The following is a 19062-nucleotide window of genomic DNA, read 5'->3' as shown; positions in this document are numbered from 1 at the left end:
GTTTATTTTCATCACAAGCAGCACATAGACTATATAGAGCACACACCAACAAAAGTTTTAAAAAGATACAAATGTATCTTCTGAAAATTCACAGTACAAAAGGTACTGCTTTTAAATGTATAATATTTAAAAAAACAATATAATAAAATAATTAAGATCACTATGCAACATGCTGGAATAAAGAAACTGTCACTATTATGGGCAGCTTCTGAAACCAAAAGGCAACCCATCTTGGAGCTCTTAATTTGGGGAGGAGGGGCTTCTATACCTACATTTTGTTGCAAAGAGCTCAGGACACCAACAGAGAGGAAAACAGGGTGGCCTAGGTGGCAATAAAAATCTCTATTAAAGAAGAGTACAACTGTGTGATGAGGGGAATGGGGAAGGGTTGAGCTGTGGTCCAAAGGGAGCCTGGACTGTGCCACCCCCACTCCAGCTGGCTAGCACACCAAACACACCAACTTCTAGTCTTTTCTTACTACTACAGAACACAGCATGCACTTTTTATTGAATTGACTGGGGTGACACTGCTAAATAAAATTGTATAGGCCTCAGGTGTACAATTCTATAACACATCATCTGTGTGTTGTATTGTGTGTTCACCACCCCAAGTCAACTGTCTTTCCATCACCATCAGCATGCACTTTTCAAGCCCCAACTCATCTGGCGTTTGGTAAAATAAGCTCTATCCCTACGAAAATAAAGAGGAAGCTGAAAAGTGTGGAGGTGAATTGTTCCAAGGGGATACTAGTACCCTGGCATTACACAGGAATGTACCTTTCCTTGAGTCTCATCTGTAGAGAGGACTACTGTATCTTGAGCAGAAAACAGACCTCAATGGGTCTCCAGATGTAAATTAATGTTTGAGATTCAGTGTCATAATCTCTATCCTAATTGTTACACTACTGCATTACTCCAATTAAGTCATGGGGAAAAAAGAAAACTCAGAAAGGCACGATGTAAAAATATTAGAACCTGAAACAATGTCTTCCTATAGACTGCATCAGTGCCAACAATGGTCGAAGTGTTTTCCATAACATTTTCATATATTTAACAGTTGGTGCAGCCACCTCCAAGGAAGATCATCTGGGTTCCTTTGATTCTATGGACTGCTACTGATCTCATCCTCTTGCTTTCTCGGAACTCCAGGGACCACCAGCCTCTGTATATGATAAACAGGCACTGCCCTTCTTGGTACGTCAGCAGACACATAAAGTAAAGAGAAAGAAATTAGGGAAGAGAGAGATCTGGGAAGATGCCCTTAGGAATCCTTGTCACAAGCAGGTTAGATAGCATCCATCATGGGCATCACTATTTGCAATCCATGTATCCTACATTCTGAGTGTAAACTGTTTTGGATAAAACAAGAAAGCAGTCATTGAATTAGGTCGCTGAATAAGTAGATGAACAGCTGATGGACTCCATTTGAACTTCTCAAATTAACTGAGGAGATGTTTAGGGATGGGGTAAGGGCTGAAGGCTAGTAAAAAAGTGGATGTTGTGATTCAACATGAAATATTGTGACCTCATTTGCCCCCAACGCCTCTGTGGATTGTAACTTACCAGTCACTAGCTCTAAAACTAGATCATAAACCCTTTGAATTTAAAGTTTATATCATTCACCTTTATATCCCCAAACAGAATACAGTATTTAGGACACAGAAGGAATCCATTAAATGTCAGTTAAATGAATATCTAAATATCGAATCAATATAAAAAAATGTACACCTATCTACCACAAAAACTAGAAGGACAGGCTCCACTTTTAACTGTGTCTTTATTATTAGGGTAACTAGAGACCCAGTGCACAAAATTCATACAGTGGGGAGAGGGGTGAGCACCCTCAGCCTGGCCTGCGCCCCCGGGGATGTCCGACTGCCGGTTTAGGCAAAATTGGGCCTAAACCGGCAGTCAGACATCCCTCTCACAATCGGGGATGCTGCATGCACCAGTGACCATACTTTCATATAGGTGAAAGGCATCTTGCTGTTGTACGGGCAGCTACATTATTTTGCCCTGATTATAAAAAGTAGTATATAACATGATCCTTCTGAGACAGTAGTGCCATTTTCCCCATCTTCTGGGTGGAAAAACTGAAGCAGAGAGAAGTTAAATAATTGGCTTTGTCACATAGTTATAAGTGTCAGAATCAGGGCTGACCACAAAATGTGCAAACCAGAGTCCATGCATGCCAATGCTGCATTATCCTGTTTTTTCAGGGTTAGAATAGCCTTGCCAGGTTTTAATTTTTAAATCTAAGAGACTATTCCCAATATATAGGGTAGGGTCCCTAGGCCTGGCCGGCGATCAGGGCCAATCTGTGGGGCAACCGAAGGATGGGGTGATCGGGGATCCCCACTGGCACCCGCCTTGGCTGGCAGCCTGCATTGAGTGTCTGCCCCTTGGTGGTCAGTACGCATCATAGTGACCAGTCGTTCTGCCATTCATTCCGCTGTTCAGTCGATTTGCATATTAGGGTCTCATTATCTACACTAATAAAAGAGAAAGATGCAAATTGACCGTACCATCATGACGCCCCACAGTCAATCAGGAGTATGCAAATTAACCCGATAAAGATGGCAGGTTAATTTGCATATGCAGGTGCGAAGTGGCTGGGGGCGGAGCAGCCACTTGCACACATGCTGGCGCCAAGCATCCTGGGTCCCGGGGACAGGCATTTTCGGGAGCCAGGCCGCTCTGGGCCTGTAGGCCTGTGCTTAGGCCTGGAGCGGCTGGTGTCCCGGAACACTCCCGGCCACTCTGGGCCTACGCGCTCAAGTGCCGAGTGGCCGGGGGCAGGGTGGGAAAATCCCCGGGACCCAGGCGCTTCAAGCTGGCGTACACGCAAGCAGCCAGGGGTGGGGTGGGAATGTCCCCCGCAGCAAGCGAGCAAACAGCAGGGCTCTGCTTGCCCCTAGCCATGGCAGCAAGGGGCAAGTAGTCCCCCGCAGGGCCCCTACAGAGAACAGACAGCAGGGCCCTGCTTGCCCCTGGCCCCGGCAAAGAAGGGCAAGCAGGCCCCCACAGAGAGCAGACACCAGGGCCTGCGGAGGCATAAAGCAGGCAGGTCTGCACAGCAGAGAACCACAGGGAGCAGGCCTAAGCCATCAGTAGCACATCCCCTGAGGGCTCCCAGATTTGAGAGGGTGCAGGTTGGGCTGAGGGACCACCACCCCCCCCCGCATGAATTTCATGCACCGGGCCCCTTGTATAGGATAATCCTCTGTTCTCAATGCTCTCTGGACTCAGGCAAGAAAATAAGTTTGGAACAAGAAAATGGTAAAAAAAAAAAACCATTTAAATAAAAGAAAATACATTTTTAAAAAACTAAATGTCTTTGGGTGATAATGTGTCAGTGTAAGTCCATCAATCGTAACACATGTACCACCGTGGTGCAAGATGTCGATAGTGGGGGAGGCTGTGTGGGGGGAGGCAGAGCAGAGGGTATATGGAAACTGTACTTTCTACTCAATTTTGCTGTGAAACTAAAACTGCTCTAAAAAATAAAGTTTATTAATTTAAAAATAGTAACTATTAGTCTGGAAATGATGAAAACATATACAGGCAAAGCCAGGCATTTTCCCAAGGTGTTCATTCTGGCATTGTTTCAGCATTTCACATATATTACCTCCTTTAATGTTCTATAAACTCCATGAATAAAGAGTTAATATTCTTTTGTTTTCTTTCAGAAAAGAACACAGAGTTATGTGGTGTCTTTTCCAAGGTTTCACAGCTACTTAGTGGTAGATGTGGGATTTGAACCCAGGCCACCTGACTGTAAGGTTGATACTCTCAACTACTGCTCTCTGCTACCTCACAGATGTGTGTTGCATCTCCACAGGAAGTGAAACTGACTACATCTTTATTGCATTCACTAAAAAAGTTTTCATTTCCTTATTACATAAATCAGAAAAAAATTGCATGGCTCCAGTTTGACAAATACCTGGAAAATTAAACACACACACACACACACACCACATGTAATTTGGAGTCTGATGTCTGTCCTTTTGAAAGTCTAGTATCTTCTTCAAAACTCGGGAACTACAGGGCTTAAATGCTATCACAATGACCCTTTTGTTATTATTCCAAGATTAGAACTCCCTGGACCCCTGGGAGATAACTAGCCATGTGTGATTTCCAGTTCCTCATCACAACATCAAATAAAACCCCACATAGTAGAACCTTCGTCAAGTGGAGCAGGTGTTAGTGGAGGATGATACAATCAGATTCCACCCTTATCTCCATGCCAGCAAGCCCCAGCTGTTCCTCACTAGAAAGGATTTGCCAGTCTCCTGCAGGACAAAGAAAAGTAACTCAGAAAAGAGAGGGCTCACAATGGCAGGAATACCCAGCGCAGGGTGACTATAGCAATCAACAGGGCTTTGTGCATCCAACACATATGCTACTCAACATTAGAAAGTAATACCGAATGAGCGATGTTTATTGGATTGGCCTCTAAAACCGACAAATGCCCAATCTCAGAGCTGATGAAAAAAATTAGCTTGCTGCTAAACACTAAATGGATCAATAATCTATTAACTGTAACCTTGTTAGCAGGAGCTTGCATACAATACGTGGCCTGCCTTTTTAAAGAACCCGTCTTCAGCGTCTTTGATGAAATTAATTTTCTTTTACTGTATTCAGCAAAGATATGCCTAATTCTCCATATTAACTCCAAATGCCTTTTTCAAAGGCTGTTCACCTTCAAGTCCTTTCAAGACCATGACAAATGTACCATTTCATTCAGATGCTAATGGCATGATTTTTATTTCGGGGGCAGACGCCACAGCAGAGACTCGGACAATAGTCGGTAAACCTCCCCAGTCACGATGAGATGGGATGATGCCCTTGGTGACAAACCATCTCCACAAGGTCATTGTCTTATCAGCATAAACATGCTCATCCACACACGCCTACAGGCAAGAGTGAGAGAAGAGTCAGCAGATGCCCGTGCAGAAAACGTTCTGATGGGGAACTGCAGGGCTACTGGGAATACATTGCTGGAGTGTGTATAATTTTAGGGTGAAATTTTCACATTCCTACAGGTTAAAAGAGAGCTTATCTTATGAAATAAAGGTGTGTTGGGGGTCATAAAGAGTCTGCTAAGTAATCTTGATTCTTTCTTTCTATGCTGTTATTATCTCCCTCATCAATGGCAAGCCCTATGTATGAGTGAGAGACCAGATTGTGTAAGCAAGTAAGTACACTATTCTAATGACCTTGTGGCCACCAGGGACACTTCCTGGTGTGGGTATGTTTCAGGCAGCCCTATGAAGGCAAACATTGGTTTCTTATAGTAAACCTAGGTTCCTGCTATGGCCCAAACCTGCTCACCTAAAGGCTGGGAGGAGGAGGTTCCAATGCCTCCTTGTCTTAAAAAGGTAGGAGAGGGAAGAACAAAATTTATGAAAAAAGTATATTCTCATAAAACTAACATATAGATATAAAGAGAAGACCTTGCTAAAATAAAAGCCAGGACCTCACAGCATGTACAGTGAACAACTATTGAAATGATTATCCAAGGAGGTTTCATAAACCCTTTGAGCAAATTAGCAAATATTACAAGAAAGAAAGTGCAGACTAGTCTTAGCATCAGCCAAATGTTTGTGGGGCCTTCTGGAGAGTAAAGAAGAGTAGAGGATTGCCAATGGGAGTGTAAAGACTCCTGAGTCAGCAGAAATCCTCTGGCAACAAGCTTCCAGCCCGTATCTTCTACAATGTTCTGCCAAGTACTAAAGATATGAGTGAAAAGTGACCATCCTTACTCTTAAGAGTTTTAAAAAGGTTGGCGAGGAATAGTCCAGCTTCTAGATGGATAAGGCCACCTATAGCAAAAAGGTGGGACGATGAGTCCAAATGGTTTAGACCAGCAGTCGCCAACCTTTCGGACCTCATGGACTACCAGTTGGCGATCACTGGTTTAGACAGCCAATTTTAAGGCAAAAGCAAAATCCAAGAATCATCGGCATTCCTGTGGCACCTTAAAAGGAAGGACAAGTGGAACAGAAGTAAAGTGAGACTCTTGGTCTACAAAGCCTGTCTGTAAGTTTAGTCTGAGAGAGAGAGAGAGAGAGAGAGAGAGAGAGAGAGGTATCATCTTTGGAGAATCTGAATTAAGTCTATTCAGTTTTCACAATCATGCCAAATTCTCCATGTTTATTCAAATTTTTGCAACATGCCACTTTATATTTATAAAGCAGGCATAATTTCAGTTATTATATAGATATAGAGTTATAAATTTATTTTTTAGATGCAACATAACATGATGGAAAAAAGCAAAAACAACACAGGTTTTGGAATGAGACAAACCATGTAGTTAATTTCTGTTATTTACTCAGTATATATATGAAATCCTGCCATTTGCAACAACATGTATGATTCTGGAGGAGATTATGCTAAGTGAAATAAGCCAAGCAGAGAAAGAGGAATACTGTGTGATTTTGTTTATATGTGAAAACCTAAAAATGTCAAACTCATAGAATCAGAGAGTAGAAGAGTGGTTTCCTGGGTCTGGAGGAGAGGAATGAGGAGACCTTAAGCAAAGGGCACAAACTTTCAGTTATAAGATGAATAAGTCCTGGGTATCTAATGTATAGTATGGTGACTATCCTATATAATAAGAGAGGAATATGCTAATTAGCCGTTACATCCTGAGGCATAATAACCAAGTGCGTCCAAACCACATCACGGATCAGCAGGAGGGTGGGCCAGCGAGGTACAAATGGGGGCTGCGGAGAGCTATAGGAGGGGGCAGAGCAACAAGCTATGAGGGGGGGAGAAGGAGGGGAGATGGTGGTAGGGGGAGCTACAGGAGGGCAGGGCAGCGGGCGGAGAGCTATAGGAGGGCGGCAGCGACCTACTGGCGCACAGATTCATGCGCAGGGCTACTAGTAGTTAATAATAATTCTGTATTGTATACTTAACATTTCCTGAAAGAGTAGCTCTTAATCGTTCCCATCACACACACACACACACAAAGAGGTAACTATGTGAGGTGATGAATGTGTTAATAAGTTTGATTGTGTTAAGTCTGCCAGAATGCCATTTTAGTGCTTTTAAATGCATTTCACAGAGCTGAGCTGATTTTTAATTTCATTTCTATCAAAAAAATAATCAAAAAATCATTTTATGAACCTGTCTGTTAAATACTGGAAGCTGCAGGCGATTATAAAGAAAAGTAATCCACAGTAGATGACCTCAACGACATTACAATCCAGTTGTGGGGACACGGACACACGGACACACACACACACACACACACACACACACACACACCATTCATGAAATGAGTACACAGTAACAGATGAAAAATTACTCAGTATATATATGAAATCCTGCCATTTGCAACAACATGTATGATTCTGGAGGAGATTATGCTAAGTGAAATAAGCCAAGCAGAGAAAGAGGAATACTGTGTGATTTTGTTTATATGTGAAAACCTAAAAATGTCAAACTCATAGAATCAGAGAGTAGAAGAGTGGTTTCCTGGGTCTGGAGGAGAGGAATGAGGAGACCTTAAGCAAAGGGCACAAACTTTCAGTTATAAGATGAATAAGTCCTGGGTATCTAATGTATAGTATGGTGACTATCCTATATAATAAGAGAGGAATATGCTAATTAGCCATTACATCCTGAGGCATAATAACCAAGTGCGTCCAAACCACATCACGGATCAGCAGGAGGGTGGGCCAGCGAGGTACAAATGGGGGCTGCGGAGAGCTATAGGAGGGGGCAGAGCAACAAGCTATGAGGGGGGGAGAAGGAGGGGAGATGGTGGTAGGGGGAGCTACAGGAGGGCAGGGCAGCGGGCGGAGAGCTATAGGAGGGCGGCAGCGACCTACTGGCGCACAGATTCATGCGCAGGGCTACTAGTAGTTAATAATAATTCTGTATTGTATACTTAACATTTCCTGAAAGAGTAGCTCTTAATCGTTCCCATCACACACACACACACACAAAGAGGTAACTATGTGAGGTGATGAATGTGTTAATAAGTTTGATTGTGTTAAGTCTGCCAGAATGCCATTTTAGTGCTTTTAAATGCATTTCACAGAGCTGAGCTGATTTTTAATTTCATTTCTATCAAAAAAATAATCAAAAAATCATTTTATGAACCTGTCTGTTAAATACTGGAAGCTGCAGGCGATTATAAAGAAAAGTAATCCACAGTAGATGACCTCAACGACATTACAATCCAGTTGTGGGGACACGGACACACACACACACACACACACACACACACACACCATTCATGAAATGAGTACACAGTAACAGATGAAAAACAAATGATAGTCACACCTATTGAGGGCCCACAGAACTTGGCACTTTGCAGAGGTGATCTTGCAGCTCACAAACACTTTGAAAATTCACACTTAGTTTTTCCCCATTTTCTAAGTTAGCAAACCGGGCAGGACCAAGACTGTCCGACATCAAAGCTCTTTCTACTAAAAACAAAGCAAATGTAAAATTCTGGATTTCTCTTCATGTTCTTATTCAGTTGAGGTCTGGCCTTTAATGCCTTTATTTCGGATGTCAAGCTTGGTATTGTACAGCCAAGGAGGAGACCTGAACTAAAACAATAGCCATTATGTGACCCAAATACTGAAGACTCTACATAGTAAGAAAGTGCAAGGTGAGCTGGGGTGAAACAATCTGCTCCTATCTCAGCTATTTTCCAACCACAAAGACTTTAATGTTAATCAACTTGTTCCAAAGTCATAACCTGACTACAGGTCTATATAGAACAAGTAAATGAGTGGGTAATACTACTATGTACTTGTATCTTCATTTCATTTTAAGCACCACAATTATTTGGAAATGAGTAGCGGTATTGCATTCATTCATTCATTCATTCATTCATTCATTTACTATTGAGAAAACCAAGGACCAAACTTCATGCAGGTCACACAGCTAACCAGTGATGAAGCTCTGAGCTCATTTCACTCTGACTGGCCCACTCCAATGTTCAGTGACACCCAAGACTGGCTACATATCTGTGGGGACCAATGTAAAAGAAAGCTTCAGAGCTCCTTGTTCCAAATGTGTTAAGAAAATTTTAAGGTAGCAACTGCAGAGGATTAAACCAAGTGTGGGGTCCTTCTAAGTAACAGCACAGGAAGCATGACCACAAAGCTGGCCCTGGTGACACCATTGCAAATGAAACTGTAAAATCAATAACTCACGGAGCTACAAATTGAGCAAAGCAAAGGGTGTGAATGTATTAAAAATAACCACTTCTCCAGGAAGCGGTGTAACAGAACCTGTGACAGATGCAATCCAAGCTCTGTGATCATGATCGCCCTCCTCCAACTAAATTATTCAGGGTAGGAAATGCATGCCCATCAGCTTTTGGTGCAATCACATAAACACATTTCTTCCCAAGTTACTTACTGAACACATTAATATGTATTTTTTCCGAATGTAATGAACTGATATGCTTCAGACTGTGACAAGGTGAAGGTATCAGAAAGTCCATTCAAGAACAGGAAAACCACCAAATTAACTTAGAGCTTTCAGCAAACCTGCTCGATGTGGTCTTTGCTTCCAGCATGTCATTTCGAAATAAACAACCTCAGAAAGGCAGCTACGCACATGCTTTCACAACAGAGTGAAGAGCTGAAATAAGCACCTGATGGAGCTATCAATGAAGAGCAGATGTTTGCAGGGGAGCTGGAATTCATGGTTCAAGTTCCAAGAGTGCCATGGGCTTCCAGAACGTAGAAAAGCTCAGCTGTCAGTCACCTCTGCAGACTCCCCGAACACTGTGGAACCGATTATGTGCGAGAGCTAGTTCTGTTCATAGTGCAGGAAACAGGAGAAATGTGCAATTGGAAAGGGGAGAAGGGGAGAAGCCAAAGTTCCTAAATGAATCAGATGTCTCTTTTTTTGTTTCATTAAAAAATAAATTAAATGTGATGGGGGGGGAGGATATAAAAATCATTTCAATCAATTAAACATGAAAGAGGGGAAAGTTACACAAATGTTCATTTTTTTCTTCAAAGTATCAATAGATTAGAATTTATTATTGGACAGCAATCATCATCTGTGCTATTTGAGCATGAATATAAACAAGTTGCTTGTCCTGGAGTTCAACCAATCTGCATTTGAATCCCCATTCTCTACTTATGATCTGGGTGAGCTTGAGTATGGATGTTAGGTTCTTTTGCCCTGGAGTAACAAAAACCAATTTAAGCAAGTAGGAAAAGATACCAGGGTATCTTACTAAATCTAAGAAACAGTTCAGTAACCAGGTCATAGGAAGGGCAAGAGCCTCCTCAAATGAAGTTCCTAGGTCTTTTTTCTTGCTCTGAGTCTATGCCATCAGAACAACTAGGTTCTAAGAAACAGTTCAGTAACCAGGTCATAGGAAGGGCAGGAGCCTCCTCAAATGAAGTTCCTAGGTCTTTTTTTCTTGCTCTATGAGTCTATGCCTTCAGAACAACTAGGTGTCTGCTCAGATAGCCACTGGAGTCCATGTGGAGAATATATGCCCACTCTGAACTCTTCTAACACATATGTTATGCGCTGAATGAGTTTTATTGATATCACTTGAGGCTCACATACCCAGCAGTGCTAAAATATTCACAAATGCCCAAAAGATGTGGAATAGGGAACACTAGTCCCCAGATAGTGTTACTCTTGGGTTCCTCTCACTTGCCCTGCTCGTTGTAGATGGACAAGAGGTAACATGTTTGAGTGAAGACACAAAACAAACAAACCAAAAAAAGAAAACAACAATAACAACACAACTGTCTACTATGGTATGCTTAACTAAGACAAGTGTTTCTCCAGACATTATTACAGGGAAACAGTAGAGCAGTGAAGGGACATGGGGTCCCTGAGACACAGCTGAGTTCACATCTGAAATGGACCACTCCATACCTTGGCCAGCTCTTTGAGATTGGGAAAGTTATAAAACATCTATGAATCTCAATAGCCAATAAAGAGGGAATATGCTAATTGACTGCCACGCCCTCAAATATGGCAGCGCCCACAGCCAATAAGGAGGGAATATGCTAATTGACTGTCATGCCCTCAAAGATGGTGGTGCCCACAGCCACAAGATGGAGGTGCTCAATCCCATTAGCACCCAAGCCGCCCAGGGCTCCCGAGGCTCAGGTAACCAGGGTCAGCTGAGGCTTGCGCTGCTGGCAGTGGCAGCAGCAGAGGTGTGATAGGGGCATCGCTTTCCCCTGATCGCTGGGTTGCCTCCCGCCCCTGAGGGCTCCCAGACTGTGAGTGGGGGCAGGCCGGGCTGAGGGACCCCTCTCCCCCCCCCCCCCCCCGCCTCCAGTGCATGAATTTTTATGCACCAGGCCTCTAGTAGTTAATAATGGTATAATTCTTGTAAATTTTCAAACTATATACATATATATGTATGTATATATATACACACATATATTCCCCCACAATTACTGCTTTAGTTGCAACCCACAGATTTAGTTTTGTTTCGTTTTCATTCAGTTAAAACATTTTTCCCAGACCCATTCATTATTTTAAAGTGTGTTATTCAGTTCCAAGTTTCAGGAATTTCCAAGACATCTTCCTGTTAAATGGTTTCTGTTTTTACTTCTGTTGTGGTCACAGAACATACTCTGTATGACAGCCATCTTCATAATTTACTGAAAAGTGTTTCATGGCTCAGTGTGTGGCCATCTCAAGTGTTCCCGGAGCACTTGAAAGAATTGTTTTCTGCTCTTACCGAGTGCTGAATTCCATAAATGTCAATTAGTTCCAGGTGGTTACCATGCTGCTCAAGCCTTCCATAGTATTACAGTTTTTCTGTGACAATTATTAAATCAAATGTTAGAGTAATGTTTTAAAATCTCCAATTATGCCCTAACCGGTTTGGCTCAGTGGATAGAGCATTGGCCTGTGGACTGAAAGGTCCCAGGTTCGATTCCAGTCAAGGGCATGTACCTTGGTTGCAGGCATATCCCCAGTAGGGGGTGTGCAGGGGGCAGCTGATCAATGTTTCTCTCTCATCGATGTTTCTAACTCTCTATCCCTCTCTTCCTCTCTGTAAAAAACCAATAAAATATTTTTTTAAAAAAAATCTCCAATTATAATTATAGGTTTATTTATTTATTTCAGTAATGCCAAATTTTGCTTTATGCATTTTGAAACTATGTTATTGTGCCTACACATTTAGGATTGTTATGCTTTGTTAATGAATTGACCCTTTTCTCATTATGAAATTTTCCTCTTTATCCCTTGAAATCTTCCTTGTTATGCAGACTATTTTTTTCTGATATTACACAGCTACTTTAGCTCTCTCATAATTACTCATTGTATTAAATATATCTTTAATATATTTTAGTCCTTTTCATTAAACTTATCTTTGTCTTTTTATTTATGTGTTTCTTATAAATTCATTATAACTGGATCTTCTTTTTAAACCCGGTTTTACCATCTCCGCTTAATTGTGTATTTAGATCATTTAGTTATCAATATTCTTATGTTTAAATATACTATCTTGGTTTTTATTTTCTATACATCTGATCCTTCCTTTGTCCCTTTTTTCTTGCCTTCTTTTGGATTAATAAAATATTATTATATTTCAGTATAGCTCCACTTTGCCTCCTTAATTCTACATTCTTTTGTTTTGTTAGTGATTGCTCTGTGGTTAAAATATGCATCTTTAACATATCACAATCTATCTTCAAATAATATTATACCTCTTCATGTATAACATAAGAAACTTTGGTATAGCACAGTGATGGCGAACCTTTTGAGCTCGGCGTGTCAGCATTTTGAAAAACCCTAACTTAACTCTGGTGCCGTGTCACATATAGAAATTTTTTGATATTTGCAACCATAGTAAAACAAAGACATATTTTTGATATTTATTTTATATATTTAAATGCCATTTAACAAAGAAAAATCAACCAAAAAAATGAGTGTCATAGGTTCGCCATCACTGGTATAGCATCCACTTCCACTCCTTTCTTAGTCCTTTATGCCGTTGTTGTTACACATTTTAACAACTTAATGCATTGCATATCCTCCTTGGGTTTTGAACCAAGTCCCTCTCCTATAAACAGCATGTGAAAATGTCAGTGTCAGCATCCTGACCAACCCCTGGGAACTGTCACATTTGAAATTTGTGCCAAGGTAATATTTATGAAATGATTGCTTATAATAGTAGTTATTATGATTCCTTTACTTTGCATTTTACAGATAAAATTTCTGAGGCTGAGCATCTTTTCATTATTTATTGGCCATTTTGTTTCCTTTCTGTCATTTGAATGTTCATATATTTTTATACATTTTTTCCATTGAGTTGTCTTTTTCTTGTTGATCTGTTGGAGTTTTATTTCTCAAATTCAGGTCATTTGTCTTCTGTTTTATGCATTTCAAATATTCCCCCTATCTTCAGCTTGCTTTTGATTCACTTCCTGTGTTTTTAGATAAGTAGGTGTGTGTGTGTTTTTATTTTCTATACACCTGAAGATGTTTTAATTTAGTGAAGACAAACTTCTGAATATTGTCCTTTATGGTTTGGACTGTTTATGTCATTAAGATAAATTCTTCCTAGTTCTGATAAAATAGTCCCTGTATTTTCTTCTAAATGTTCAAAATTTTACTTTTCACATTTAGGCCTTTAAATCCATTTGGAATTTAACTTTGTAGTCACCTTTTGCTTTTCTTTTCATGTGCTCTACACACAAGTACATGCCAACACCCCATCCCCTGACCTCAATCCCCACTTTTCTAGTTCAGCTCAGTTACCAAAGTTGAGTTCATTGCCCCCAGGGTGGAAATGCCAGTATATACTCTGGAAACTTGGCCAAGACAAATTTAAATTCAGGATATTTTTAAATACCTGTGGTCTGTGCAGTACAAAGAACATGATGCCCACTTCTCAGAGGTAAACAGAGGAGTAGAGAGAAGTAGAAAAGGCTACTTTGTTTTTTAGGAGACTAAAACCCTGACACTAAAGAAAGTTGTGGCATGGCCACTGTTGTTTATTTGTAGTTCTGGTCCTTACCCTCAGAATCACCAACCCCACACCATCAAGTTCACTTGCAGCCAAAGGAATAAACCAAAAGTCTAGCACAGTGGTCGGCAAACTGCGGCTCGCGAGCCACATGCGGCTCTTTGGCCCCTTGAGTGTGGCTCTTCCTAAGCCTTAGGCATACCCTTAATTAAGTTCATAACAGTGTATCTACCTATATAGTTTAAGTTTAAAAAATTTGGCTCTCAAAAGAAATTTCAATCGTTGCACTGTTGATATTTGGCTCTGTTGACTAATGAGTTTGCCGACCACTGGTCTAGCATGTAGTGAGGGCAGGCTTGGAACAGGAAACAGACATTGAGAGTCAAAGCTTTGAGCTTATCCCTGAAGAGCCTAAGCTGAGGTGCTTAGCCTCTCAGACCCTCTGTCTTCTCATCTGTAATGCAAGAACAGTCAGATTGTAACTCCCTCTCAGTGGAAGAAGCAGTGTCTGACTCAAGACAGACATGACTTGAGTCAGATATGAATTGGAACCTACTAGCTAAGTGCCCCAGAGAAAATTACTTACCTCACCTCTCTGTGCCTGAGTTTCCACACCTACAAAATGAGGGTCAATAGAACTCAGCCCATGAGATTCTCCTGAAGAACTAATGGCATGACATTTACATAGCTCACTACAAATGGTAGGTTTGAGGTCATGGGTGTGAGAGGAATTAGTAGGCTGTCAGGTATCATTATTACAAGACCTTTTGTTCCATTCTCCAGAGCTGTTAGCACCCCAAAGTGGTTGTTCCATTGTTGTTGTGTTCTTATTGTTGTTCCTTCCCCAAGACTGCAAGGCTGCATGAAGGAAAAATTCTCAGCAGCATCTATTTCTGCTAAAATCTCCTCCAAGTCAGAGAAAAGTAGATTCTCAAATAGTCCTTGGGAAGCACTACCGCACCTGGGAGAGAACCTGGGACTCAGTAGGTGCTCACTGAGTATTTGTTGAATGAATGAATTGCTTTTTAACAACCTAATGGACCTAAGCAGGCTATTCAGAGGGCTCTCTCAGCCAAGTAAAAGAGGCACAAATAGTCGATGAGAATGCTTCCTCAGGTTATGGACTTTCTCACAAGGGACACCTTCCTGTGCAGCAAAATCCTCAGGGAAAGGGATCCAGGGGAGGGATATGTTGATGTTCCCAGTGAGAGAAATGTGAGGAAAATATAAAACACGTTATGCATCCCAAGCCCTTTTAAGGAAAGATTAAATTTTTAAAATGTGGGGTTAGATTGCCTGGAAAAGTTTTAAACAGGAAAGAAAAGCCTCACAGAATTTTGAGCATGAAATGGCCCAGGAGGTTGTCCAGTCCTGCCCTCTCATTTTATATTTAAAAATCTCCTACCCAGAGGCTTAAGGAATCCACCCAATCCCTGAGAGCTAGAACTGGGTTTATTTTCTCATCTGTTGCTCTTTCCATACCCTCAGGCTCCCTACCTCCCTCTAGATTGGTTTGAGCTTGTTTGGAATTAATGACAAACTTGTCCATACACTGGTTAGTGAGGTCAACTATTATAGCCTGGCTTCCCCATTCACTGAAACGTATTAATAGAGTAAAAACTCTTTGTGAGAGTATGGAAGCAATATATATATATATATCAAACAAAGTTCCCAGGAATAATCCTAAAGTTCGTGCAATACATGTTTTTTTAAGCAGTCTTTATTAGAAGTTGTTCAAGCACACTGCCAAATTGATCCTGCTCCTGAGTAGATTCAATAGATTTATCTGCCCCAGAACTCCAGTTATCTCTTAAACACACCATACTCCCCTAACTCCACACACAAACACTTGCAGCTACCTCTCTTGAAAGCAATAGGCTGCCACCCACTGGTGAGATATCAACATAGAAACCACAAGATACAGGCTGGATCTTAAGACCTTTGAGATGAAGGAAAGAAAAGGCCAGGTTAAAACTTGGCAGTTCTTCAAAGGTGCTAATCAGAAAGTGACCATTAGAAAAATGTTACAAAGATTTAGTTTCCTGGGGTGGGAAAAACATATATTTTAAAAAGAAGCGAGGGCATTGGGGCAAAACCTAAAAGGGAAAGACTTGTTCCTTGGTGATTCTGCCACTCCAAATTTAACACTTGCAGGCATCACATGCTTCTGTGTTTCTTTTCTCCCGAAAAGAATTAAAAAGTCTCAGGACTGAAAGATTTGGTTGTATCTGTACCTCTTTAATCCCTACCCTTATCAAGTTGCCCAGTCTGCTTAAATGGGTGTAGTGATTTTGGACTTGTAACCTTGCTAAGATGCTCATCCCATGCTTATATGTGTTGTTGTTGTTTTTTTAATCCTCACCCGAGGATATTTCTCCATTGACTTTTAGAGAGAGTGGAAGAGAGAGGGAAAGACAGAGAGAAACATCAATTTGTCTCACATCGATTGGTTGCCTCCTGAACTTGGCCTGACGAGGGTCTGTGCCAGGGAGGAGCCCGCAACCAAGGTTTGTGCCCTCAACCAGAATCCAACCCGGGACCCTTTGGTCTGCAGGCCGATGCTCTATCCATTGAGCCAAACCAGCCAGGACTTAGATGTGTCTATTTTAAGTTCCTGCCTCATGAACAGAAAAGGCAGTGGAAATCCCAACGAGTGACAAAATAAGGGAACAATTCTCACCAGTAATCAGAGAATTAAAAATAAAAACACTGAGGGACTGTTTTTCACCCAGGAAGATAGTAGAAATTACTTGCCATTGATAATACCCCTCCATGCAAATAAAAACGCAATAAAATGATCACTTCCTACAGAGCTGGCAGCAGTATAAATCGTGATTACTACTTGGGAAAGCACAGTGATATATGGAGTTCACACTCTTTGACCCAATGGATATATTTCTTGTAATTTTCATTAACAAAATAATACAAGGGCAAAACCAGTTATACACACAAATATATCCCTTGCAGGTTTGTGTTTTGAAACGACCTACTTTTCTAACAGAAGGAAGACTGCATCTATCATTGTACACCAACACAACTGAATATTATCCAACAATTGTAAAGGATGGTCAGAGATGTGTAACATGATAGAGTTTGCTTACAATCTAATGTTGAATTTAAAAAGCAAGATGCACTATCAGCCAGAATTTCCTCATAAGTACGAGGAATCTACTCTGGTTAAGTTCACCCCAAAAAGTTATATGAGAACAACAGTAGGTATTTGACTGGGACCCAGAAAACCAGGGTCTGGCACTGAGGCTGCCAGCCCGGCAGACTGAGTTGCTTGGGCCCAAGGTCACCTGCACCGCTGCCTCCAGGGCCTGGGTGTATCTGTCCTGACCATCACATGGCCATCTCCCCTGCAGTCCCTGCATCTTCCCATCAGTAGCTTTAGGTTCAGGTCTAAGGTGAGTGTGTCTGACTGTTCGTGAGCTTTAGGGGAGGTTGGAATAGCGAAGCTCTAGCATTTGCATATGTGGTAGGAGAATCCCTTAAAAGTGTAGAAACTTATTCTCTCAGAGTCTGGAGTCCAAAAGTTTGAAATTAAACTGCTGATAGGGCCGTGCTCCTTCTGAAGGTTCTGGGGGAAAATCCTCCCATGCCTCTTCCTGGCTTCTAGGGTTGCTGGCAATTCGGGGCATTCCTTGGCTCGCAAGCAACTGGATCACTCCAGGCCCTGCCTCTGTGGTCACAAAGCCTTCTCTTCCCTCTCTGTCTGTGTCCAAATTGCCTTCTAATTTGGTATGACTTCATCTTACATCTGTATAGACCCCATTTTCAAGTAAAGTCACATTCACAGGTTCCAGATAGACATGAATTTAGAAGTACACTATAAACCTTCTACAGAATTTTAGGAGTTTCTTCCTTTTGGTGAGACAAAGATCAAGTGTCTGTCATCAGGGACTGTAATTTTATTTCTTTGGAATCCAAACATGCCTTTTATCATATCACCTAGCATAGGGCTCAGTATCTATTGACATTTAGTGAACACGATGAGTAATAGAGAGAAGAAAAATATCAGGGATAGAGGAAAAACATATAAATTAAAAAGAGATAAATAAATAAATAAATAAGTCATTCTGTATGGAGCCAATTTTAAAATCTCCATAACCTCAGAGATTATTTCTTCAACCCCTTCATAATCAATTCCAATATCATTGTCATTGTTGAGATCATCATCATCTACTAAAGAATATGACAAAATCACATCTTCCTGTCCCCTCATGAGTAGCACAGTAAAGCCTATTTTCTAAACAAAACAATAACAACAACAAAATAATCCATTAAGGTGAGCTAAAGCCCCTCAACTCAAGTTCAAGATAACATTAAGCAAAGCCATAAAACAAAAAATTTCATTGATTGGTGTTCTTTGTGTTTTGAAAAGATTGTCAGTGGGTAACTATAATAAGAAACGCAGGTTAGGCAAAATAAGCAGTTTAGGAGTGTTGAGAAGCTTGGGAGGATGTGTTTGTACATAGGTAAATAGATATATAAGGTAAATATGTAGAATAGTTAGGTAGGTAGATAAAATTTACCTGTGGACCTGTTTGCATTTCCCATTTTCCAAGCTTCTTAAACTCCTAGATGACAATCCACTGAGAAAAACACTAAATCAGAAAGGGCTACACTATGACATACTGAGTTTTGGGAATCTGAGCACAGGTTAAGCTTATTAGAAAGGAGAACAGCCACTGTGCACCAAGAGCCCATAAATTGAAAGCATTTAAAATCTCATGCCCTGACCACATGGCACTCTCAGTTCTTCACTCTCAGATCCTTAATTACCCACCATTATGCAGGCCCTTTGATTCATCATAGTCATTCTTCTTACTCCCTTCCCAGGGAGCCTGAAATCCAGCTCCTGCGAGTCCTCTTACCATTAAGCTGCCCAGCTATTTGTGAACAGAGATCAGCAGCAAAAAGAAAAAGGGAAAGGACTCTATCAATTCAAATGACAGTCCCTCAAAGGCTCTGAGTAACCTCATTTTTGCTACTAAACTCCTATTTGAAGTGCTCCCAGGAAGCTCACTGTTTAACCCAACAGTGCTTACATTTGTCCAGTGAATATCAGTCCTAATTTATTAACTGTACATGACAGAATGTATACCCCATCCTTTTTTTTT

At 41.1% G+C, this 19062-nt stretch overlaps 1 long non-coding RNA gene across 1 annotated transcript; it reads left to right on the top strand.

Moving 5' to 3' along the window:
- Positions 1-3442: 3442 nt before the first annotated feature.
- LOC106727536 lies at positions 3443-14288 on the top strand. Its single transcript, XR_001363770.1, has 3 exons — positions 3443-3508; positions 14038-14050; positions 14278-14288. It is a non-coding gene; the product is annotated as an uncharacterized LOC106727536 (long non-coding RNA).
- Positions 14289-19062: the final 4774 nt, after the last annotated feature.

Source organism: Myotis brandtii, unplaced genomic scaffold, assembly GCF_000412655.1.
Source record: "Myotis brandtii unplaced genomic scaffold, ASM41265v1 scaffold441, whole genome shotgun sequence".
NCBI classification, from domain to species: domain Eukaryota; kingdom Metazoa; phylum Chordata; class Mammalia; order Chiroptera; family Vespertilionidae; genus Myotis; species Myotis brandtii.
The sequence above is the reverse complement of the archived record's forward strand: the minus strand, read 5'-3'. Positions and strand labels throughout refer to the sequence as shown.